Raw genomic sequence first — 10,181 nt, 5'->3', positions numbered from 1 at the left:
CTCTGGACGGTTCTGACTTAGAATATGTGGACAACTACAAATACCTAGGTGGCTGATTAGACTGTAAACTCTCCTTCCAGAATCACATCAAACATCTCCAATCCAAAGTTAAATCTAGAATTGGCTTCCTATATTGCAACAAAGCATCCTTCACTCATGCTGCCAAACATACCCTTGTAAAACTGACCATCCTACCGATCCTCGACTTCGGCGATGTCATTTACAAAATAGCCTCCAATACCCTACTCAATAAATTGGATGCAGTCTATCACAGTGCCATCCGTTTTGTCACCAAAGCCCCATATACTACCCACCACTGCGACCTGTACGCTCTCGTTGGCTGGCCCTCGCTTCATACTCGTCGCCAAACCCACTGGCTCCAGGTCATCTACAAGGCCCTGCTAGGTAAAGTCCCCCCTTATCTCAGCTCGCTGGTCACCATAGCAGCACCCACCTGTATTACGCGCTCCAGCAGGTATATCTCTCTGGTCACCCCCAAAACCAATTCTTCCTTTGGCCGCCTCTGCTTCATGTTCTCCGCTTTCAACGACTGGAACGAACCACATAAATCTCTGAAACTGGAAACACTTATCTCCCTCACTAGCTTTAACCTGTCTAGCCCCCGGGTAGCGGATCCCCCCCCCACATTCCACTGAAAAGGCAGCGCGCYAAATTCAAAAAATATTTTTTTGAAATATTTAACTTTCACACATTAACAAGTCCAATACAGCAAATGAAAGATAAACATCTTGTGAATCCAGCCAACATGTCCGATTTTTTAAATGTTTTACAGCGAAAACACCACGTATATTTATGTTAGCTCACCACCAAATACAAAAAAGCACAGACATTTCTTTCACAGCACAGGTAGCTTGCACAAAACCCCCAAATAGAGATAGAATTAGTCACTAACCAAGAAACAACTTCATCAGATGACAGTCTTATAACATGTTATACAATAAATCTATGTTTTGTTCGAAAAATTTGCATATTTCAGGTATAAATCATAGTTTTTGTCACGACTTCTTCCGAAGTCGTTGCCTCTCCTTGTTCGGGCGGTGCTCGGCGGTCGACGTCACCGGTCTTCTAGCCATCATTGATCTATTTTTCATTTTCCATTGGTTTTGTCTTGTCTTCCCACACACCTGGTTTCAATCCCATTCATTACCTGTTGTGTATTTAACCCTCTGTTTCCCCTCATGTCTTTGTCAGAGATTGTTTTATGTCAGTGTTGTTTCTTGTTGTATAGGTGCGCGACGGGTCCTCGTACCCATGTTTATTTTATGTATGTACATTTTAGTGTTTGGAGCATGTTAAGTGGACATATATTAAAAGACTCCATTTACACTCCGTTTGACTCTCCTGCGCCTGACTACCCTGCCACCTATACACACGACTCTGACAGTTTTACATTGCAGCTACAATCACAAATATCACCAAAGCAGCTAAAACAATTACAGAGACCAATGTGAAATAACTAAATACTCATCATAAAACATTTATGAAAAATACATGGTGTACAGCAAATGAATGATAAACATCTTGTGAATCCAGCCAATATTTCAGATTTTTTAAGTGTTTTACAGCGAAAACACAATATAGTATTATATTAGCTTACCACAATAGCCAAAAACACAACCCATTTATCAGCAGCAAAAGTTAGCGATTGCAAAAAACCAGCAAAATATATATAATTTTTCACTAACCTTGACAAACTTCATCAGATGACAGTCCTATAACATCAGGTTATACAATACACTTATGTTTTGTTCGAAAATGTGCATATTTAGAGCTGAAATCCGTGGTTATACATTGTGAAAACGTAGCAACTTTTTCCCAGAATKTCCGGATATATTTCTGACACTCACCTAATCTGACCAAATAACTCATCATAAACTTTACTAAAAAATACATGTTGTACAGCAAATGAAAGATACACTAGTTCTTAATGCAATCGGCGTGTTAGAATTCAAAAAATAACTTTAGTACGACATACAGCTTACGTTATAGCGAGACAGCGCCTGCAATGAGGGCGGAAAATAGTACTAAACATTTTCCACAGAAATACGAAATAACATCATAAATGGTTCCTACTTTTGCTGAGCTTCCATCAGAATCTTTTACAAGGCGTCCTTTGTCCAGAACAATCTTTGTTTGGTTGTAGAATGTCCTTTTCTCCTGTCGAATTCGCGCCACAATGCTAGCCAATGTTGATGAGGTTCCCATTTTCTCTCGACGCAAAGAACGGAAAACTCCAAAAGTCCCAATAAACGTTGAATAATGATAAAACTCGGTTGCTAAAACATACTTTACGATGTTATTATCACATGTATCAAATAAAATCAGAGCCGGAGATATTAGCCGTGTATTCCGAACGCTTATCAGAAGACAATATGGAGGTCCTTCGCGCCCCTAGGTAGAGAAAGGAAATTCCTGACCTGCCACTCCAAAAGCTCTTGTTCGACCTCAGATCAAGCTAGACACCCCATTCTACCTTCCACTGCCTGTTGACATCTAGTGGAAGGCGTATGAAGTGCATGCATATCGATAAATATAAGGCAATTGAATAGGCAGGCCCTGGAACAGAGCATCGTTTTCAGATTTTTCACTTCCTGTATGGAAGTTTGCTGCAAAATGAGTTCTGTTTTACTCACAGATATAATTCAAACAGTTTTAGAAACTTGAGAGTGTTTTCTATCCAATAGTAATAATAATATGCATATTGTATGATCTAGAATAGAGTACGAGGCCGTTTAAATTGGGCACGATTTTTTCCAAAGTGAAAATAGCTATTGACAAGAAGTTTTAAGCGTGTACTGTAAATGTGGTAACGGTTTGATATCTGTGATATTCTCTGAAGTTGCAGATCCAGAGGACTTGAGGCCATGTGCCACCTCAAGACAGAGTGACAGTACGTATCCGGTTGTAATTTGTTAGGGTAAACAATTGAATTGTATGAAGTATTATAGCTTTACAAACCTTTCAAAGCAACTCAATAGAATACAATTATCATCACATTTTTACATATTAGGTTATTTAAAGTCTTATTACTACTTGGTGCATAATGTTCGAACTTTCCAAATACTTGTATGGGTGAAACTTGTACTGACAACAGTAGTGAAATCACCATATTCTTCTGGGGTAAAACACAAGTGTGATGCATTGCTTGTAAATATCTGTATTTATTTGCCATCAAACTAAAAGCATTAGTTAAAAAATTATTCTTAGGATTTATTTGTTGGGATTCATTAACCTTTCCACTGAGCTCCTGACTGACATCCCTTCACTTTTTGTGCTGTGCCAGTTTCAAAAGCATGCAAAGTATGTCTTAATTATGTCCAAGTGCCAGTGAGGAAGAAGCTGGCCAAGACAGAGAATCAGAATCAGGTTTCTTTAGCCATCAAGATATTGATCTTGAAATCGTAAATGTAGAAGGTTTAAACAACAGCATGCATTTTTACTTATATTTTAGTGCAAGATCTGCCATCCCTGCTTGATGAGCCCGTGACTTCTGAGATGCCCACTGGAAACATTAAAGGTATATTATATTATTCTAGCCTATATGTTATAAAATGTTGCTTCTCTTTTATTATCAACATCAATTCCATATTGTATGGCTGTCAGCAGCTAAACTCAGCAAAAAAAGAAACCTCCCTTTGTCAGGGCCCTGTCTTTCAAAGATAATTCGTACAAATCCAAATAACTTCACAGATCTTCATTGTAAAGGGTTTAAACACTGTTTCCCATGCATGTGCAATGAACCATAAACAATTCATGAACATGCACCTGTGGAACGGTCGTTAAGAGACTAACAGCTTACAGACGGTAGGCAATTAAAAGGTCACAGTTTCGAAAACATAGGACACTAAAGAGGCCTTTCTACTGACTCTGAAAAACACCAAAGAAAGATGCCCAGGGTCCCAGCTCATCTGCGTGAACATGCCTTAGGCAAGGAGGCATTAGGACTGCAGATGTGGACAGGGCAATAAATTGCAATGTCTGTACTGTGAGACGCCTAAGACAGCGCTACAGGGAGACAGGACGGACAGCTGATTGTTCTCGCAGTGGCAGACCAGCTGTAACAACACCTGCACAGGATCGGTACATCCGAACATCACACCTGTGGGACAGGTACAGGATGGCAACAACAACTGCCCGAGTTACACCAGGAATGCACAATCCCTCCATCAGTGCTCAGACTGTCCGCAATAGGCTGAGAGAGGCTGAGGGCTTGTAGGCCTGTTGTAAGGCAGGTCCTCACCAGACATCACCGGCAACAAGACAGGACTGCCAAAAAGTGCTCTTCAATGACGAGTCGCGGTTTTGCCTCACCAGGGGTGATGGTGGGATTTGCGTTCCTTGTTTCTTGTCAATCATTGGCTTATTGATGAAATCAGCAGTCAGACAATATCTTCTTTAACTAAATCAATCAAATCTTTATTTAATGCAATTGCAGACAGAAGTTGACAATGTAACCATAGCGTGTATGTTTCAGAGTAAGTTCTGCACCCCACCTAAGGGCGCAGCTGATTTTATACATGTGATCACTCCCTAGTGGAATGATCACCTACGTCAATGTATGTGTGTATCAGTAAGCGGAGGTTACCTTATAAGGCAACCTAGTACAGTAGCTTCTCTGAACATATTAGCATTGTCCACTGTCACACAAGATCAAAATGTCAAAACCAGACAGTGGTTACTTCTCTTTATCTAGTATAGGTCTGACTCAGACCTAGTCTGCAAGCACACTCTCGCAACAGCCAGGGCTTAATTGAAACTTCTTCAGGCTAGAGTTGTTATCAAGATATCATATGAATGAAATTTTGCAATCGTGCAATTTATCCAGGATGGTATTTTGGCCTTAATGATATTTCTTTGAGTCATTCCTTATGTATAATGTTTTCCTAAGATTTTTTTTTCTAGATCTTTTGTTACTACATTCAGGAAAGTTTTGCCTAGTCCTTTGTGTAGTTTGGTCAACATTCCAGGAGATAGCGCTATATAGATAAAGTAAAAGCACTGCCTGGCTTTCTTTATTGCTTTGGTACATTTTTCACATGTGTTTATGAATTACATTTCAAGATCCATCGCCAATTGAACTTCCTCTGCAAAGCAGTTTGTGAACCAAAGAGAAAGTGAAATGAGTGAAGTAATTAAGTATTACCTCAACAAAAGTTAAAGATCAAACCATTTAAAAAACGTATTTGAGCTCTGGAGAAATGAATGGAATTTGTTTGTGTATATGGAAAAACAAAACAAATTGTCCGTCTTCCAGTTTAGCTAATCCCCTTTAGCTCCTTAGATAGAATTACAGAGATGTTTACATACAACAATGTGTTGACTGAGCTATAACAAGTTGAAACGAAACATTGAAATTGGTGGTGTGATTCTTGTGAATAATTACATGTGATGTCCTCAAATGTGCATATTCACTGTGGATGAAATATGTGCCTTGGTTGGTTATCAATTGCACACCCATCAAGGAATGGGGCTATAATCCCCAGGTTCCCTCAGAGTAATCCCTCACCGCAAGACTCATACATAGGACTTTGGCTTCTCTGCTCTGCTGAACCTCTGACTGAACTCCCTGCTGTCTATGTGCACAGATGCATGCTATCCTCTTCTTAATGTTAACTTAAAAAAATAAGTGCACAATCTATTTTCTTGTGGTTTATTTTGAGCACAATGCAAAGTTGTGAAATATAATTCAAAGATATGGAATATATTTAGAAATACATATATTTTTTTTTTATTATGATATATGCATATGGTCAAGTCCTTTTTCATATATGTGTGATGTTGTTTTTTTGTACTTTTGAGTAGAATGTACTATTTTTAAATCCATAAATCCTCCCAAGAGACGGTCACCCACCAAAACTCACGGACTAGGCAAGGAGGGCATTAATCAGAGAGGCAACAAAGAGACCAAAGATAAACCTGAAGCAGCTGCAAAGCTCCACAGCGGAGATTGGAGTATCTGTCCATAGGACCACTTTAAGCCGTACACTCCAAGGAGCTGGGCTTTACAGAAGAGTGGCCAGAAAAAAGCCAAAGCCTGAAGATAAAAGTAAGCAAACACGTTTGGTGTTCGCCAAAAGGCATGTGGGAGACTCCTCAAACATATGGAAGAAGGTATTCTGGTCAGATGAGACTAAAATTGAGCTTTTTGGCCATCAAGGAAAACGCTATGTCTGGTGCCAACCCAACACCTCTCATCACCCTGAGAACATCATCCCAGGCCTCCCGTGTGGCGCAGTGGTCTAAGGCACTGCATCGCAGTGCTATCTGTGCCACAGAGATTCTGGCCCATGGGGCGGCGCACAATTGGCACAGCGTCGTCCCGGGTTAGGGAGGGTTTGGCCGGGAGGGATATCCTTGTCTCATTGCGCACTAGTGACTCGTGGCGGCCGGGCGCAGTGCACGCCGACCAGGTCGCCAGGTGTACGGTGTTTCCTCTGACACATTGGTGCGTTTGGCTTCCGGGTTGGATGTGCATTGTGTCAAGAAGCAGTGCGGCTTGGTTGGGTTGTGTTTCGGAGGATGCGTGGCTCTCGACCTTCGCCTCTCCCGAGTCCATACGGGAGTTGCAGAGATGAGACAAGACTGTAACTACTACTAATAGGATACCACGAAATTGAGGAGAAAAAAGGTCTAAAAAAAWTTATTAAATAAATAAATTAAAGAGAATCATCATCAGTAAAGCATGGTGATGGCCATCATGCTGTGGGGATGTTTTTCATCGGCAGGGACTGGGAAACTAGTCAGAATTGAAGGAATGATGGATGGCGCTAAATACAGATAAATTCTTGAGGGAAACCTGTTTCAGTCTTCCAGACATTTGAGACTGGGACGGAGGTTCCCCTTCCAGCAGGACAATGACCCTAAGCATACTGCTAAAGCAACACTCCAGTGGTTTAAGGGGAAACATTTAAATGTCTTGGAATGGCCTAGTCAAAGCCCAGACCTCAATCCAATTGAGAATCTGTGGTATGACTTAAAGAGTGCTGAATACCAACGGAACCCATCCAACTTGAAGGAGCTGGAGCATTTTTGCCTTGACTAATTGACTAAATCCCAGTGGCTAGATGTGCCAAGATTATAGAGACATACCCAAAGAGACTTGCAGCTGTAATTGCTGCAAAAGGTGGCTCTGCAAAGTATTGACTTTGGAGGGGTGAATAGTTATGCACGCTCAAGTTCTGTTTTTTTTGTCTTATTCTTGTTTGTTTCACACACAATAAATATTTTGCATCTTCAAAGTGGTAGGCATGTTGTGTAAATCAAATGCTACAAACCCCCCCAAAAATATATTTTAATTCCAGGTTGTAAGGCAACTAAATAGGAAAAATGTCAAGGGGGGTGAATACTTTCGCAAGCCACTGTAATATGTACATTAATGTATTGTTAAAGTGACTATGCATAGATGATAAACAGAGAGTAGCAACAGCTTAAAAGAGGGGCGGAGGGTGGCGGGACACAATACAAGTAGTCTGGGTAACCATTTGATTACATGTTCAGGAGTCTTATGGCTTGGGGGTAAAAGCTGTTGAGAAGCCTTTTGGTCCTAGACTTGGTGCTCCAGTACTGCTTGCCATGCGGTACCAGAGAAAACAGTCTATGACTGTGGTGGCTGGGGTCTTTGACAATTTTTAGGACCTTCCTCTGACACACCTAGTATATAGGTCCTGGATGGCAGGAAGTTTGGCCCCAGTGATGTACTGGGCCGTAAGCACTACTCTCTGTAGTGCCTTGCGGTCGTATGCCGAGCAGTTGCCATACAAGGCAGTGATGCAACCAGTCAGGGTGCTCTCGATGTTGCAGCTGTAGAACCTTTTGAGGATCTGAGGATCCATGACAAATCTTTTTAGTTTCCTGAGTGGGAATAGGCTTTGTCGCGCCCTCTTCACGACTCTCTTGGTGTGTTTGGACCATTCTAGTATGTTGGTGATGTGGACACCAAGGAACTTGAAGCTCTCAACCTTATCCACTACAGCCCCGTCGATGAGAATGGGGGGGGGTGCTCGGTCCTTCTCTGCAAACTCAATGATGGTGTTGGAGTAGTGCCTGGCCACGCAGTCATGTGTGAACAGGGAGTACAGGAGGGGACTGAGCACGCACCCCTGAGGGGCTCCAGTGTTGAGGATCAGCGTGGCGGATGTGTTGCTCCCTACCCACACCACCTGGGGGCGGCCCGTCAGGTAGTGCAGGATCCAGTTGCAGAGGGAGGTGTTTAGTCCCAGGATCATTAGCTTAGTGATGAGCTTTGAGAGCACTATGGTGTTGAATACTGAGCTGTAGTCAATGAATAGCATTCTCATGTAGGTGTTTCTTTTGTCCAGGTGGGAAAGGGCAGTGTGGAGTGCAATAGAGATTGGATCTGTTTTTGGGATATGCAAATTGGAGTGAGTCTAGGGTTTCTGGGATAATGGTGCTAATGTGAGTAGTCATTTAGGCAGGTTACCTTAGTGTTCTTGGGCACAGGGACTATGGTGGTCTGCTTGAAACATGTTGGTATTACAGACTCAATCAGGGACATGTTGCATGCCCTGACCTTAGAGATCCTTATTATTCTCTATGTTTGGTTAGGTCAGGGTGTGACTCGGGTGGGAAAGTCTATGTTTTCTATTTCTTTGTTTTTGGCCGAGGATGGTTCCCAATCAGAGGCAGCTGTCTATCGTTGTATCTGATTGGGGATCATATATAAGTTGTCATTTTCCTTTTGGGTTTTGTGGGATCTTGTTTTCTGTTTTGTTTTCTGTGCCTGACAGAACTGTTCGCTTTTGTTTTTTGTCTTTGTTATTTTGTTTTGTGTCATCAATAAAAATACAATGTACGCCTACCACGCCTACCACCAACGAGAGCCGTTACACATGTTGAAAATGTCAGTGAAGACACCTGCCAGTTGGCAGTGTGGTTGGAGCCTACATCATGGGCATGGCCGTGCTGAGTCCATGTTCTCTGCTGGTCAATGTAACTACAGGAACTTCCCTCATTGTAAGTTTCACAACATATGTTCATAGATGAAAGCATAACATAGAGCAGGGGTAGGCAACTAGATTCAGCTGAGGGACGATTGTTGTCGGAGCGGATGGTGATTATAATAGAACATTTATAATAATGTGTACACTGCAAATTGACCACAACTAAGCACAAAAGGAGATTGTATTTGAAAATAACAATGATTTCATACCTTGATATCATTGAGACATGATCATGTCTGTTTTTTGATTGTGGGAATACTTGGTGAACAGATTTCCTAAATGAAACCCATTTTTAGCTGAATTCCTGTTGATTTGTCTTTTTGACCAAAAACTCAAATCCTAATATTAACTAAACTAAAATATAAACGCATCATGTTAAGCATTGGACCAATGTTTCATGACTTGAAATAAAAGATCCCAGAAATGTTCCATACGCACAAAAGCTTATTTCTCTAAAATGTTGTGCACATATGTGTTTACATCCCTGTTAGTGATCATTATAAAGTTGCCTCTTGTGCTGGGGAAAATAAAAGGCCGCTCTAAAATGTGCAGTTTTGTCACACAACACAATGCCACAGATTTCTCAAGTTTTGAGGGAGCGTTCAGTTGGCATTCTTACTGCAAGAATGTCCATCAGAGCTGTTGCCAGAGAATTGAATGTTCATTTCTCTAACACAAGCCGCCTCCAACGTCATTTTAGAGAATTTGGCAATACGTCCAACCGGCCTCACAACAGCAGACTATGTGTAATCATGTCAGCCCACGACCTCCACATCCGGCTTCTTCACCTGGGGGATTGTCTGAGACCAGCCACTCGGACAGGTGATGAAATTGTGGACAACCGAAGAATTTGCGCACAAACTGTCAGAAACCGGAACGGTTTTGGTCTGCGGGCTGGCTGTTGTTGACCCCTGAAATAGAGGACTCCACATCTCATGTAAATAATTATATTACACATACGATATATAGTGAACATTACAATGGATTGAATAAGTACATTTTATACTTGTCTCTAATCTCAGGTGTGCTCCTGCATGTGAAGGTGATCATTGGCGTTATCCTCTGTGATGAAGGCCACAGCGCGGTCGTGTGGTGGGGAGCAGTGGTGTAGTTGGGCTCCTTGATGGGTGCCGTCACCATGTTTCCCTTAGTCAGTGTGTATAGTTTATTTTTGTCAGGAGACCCATGTAACACAAAGTG

General features: G+C 41.7%; 1 long non-coding RNA gene across 1 annotated transcript; it reads left to right on the top strand.

The window, feature by feature from the left end:
• The first annotated feature begins 1,832 nt into the window (after positions 1-1,832).
• LOC139023952 (uncharacterized) lies at positions 1,833-7,305 on the top strand. Its single transcript, XR_011475185.1, has 3 exons — positions 1,833-2,911; positions 3,473-3,538; positions 4,066-7,305. It is a non-coding gene; the product is annotated as an uncharacterized lncRNA (long non-coding RNA).
• Positions 7,306-10,181: the final 2,876 nt, after the last annotated feature.

This window comes from Salvelinus sp. IW2-2015, unplaced genomic scaffold, assembly GCF_002910315.2.
Source record: "Salvelinus sp. IW2-2015 unplaced genomic scaffold, ASM291031v2 Un_scaffold560, whole genome shotgun sequence".
Classification (NCBI taxonomy): domain Eukaryota; kingdom Metazoa; phylum Chordata; class Actinopteri; order Salmoniformes; family Salmonidae; genus Salvelinus; species Salvelinus sp. IW2-2015.
Note: the sequence above shows the minus strand (reverse complement) of the source record. Positions and strands in the feature narration are given on the sequence as shown.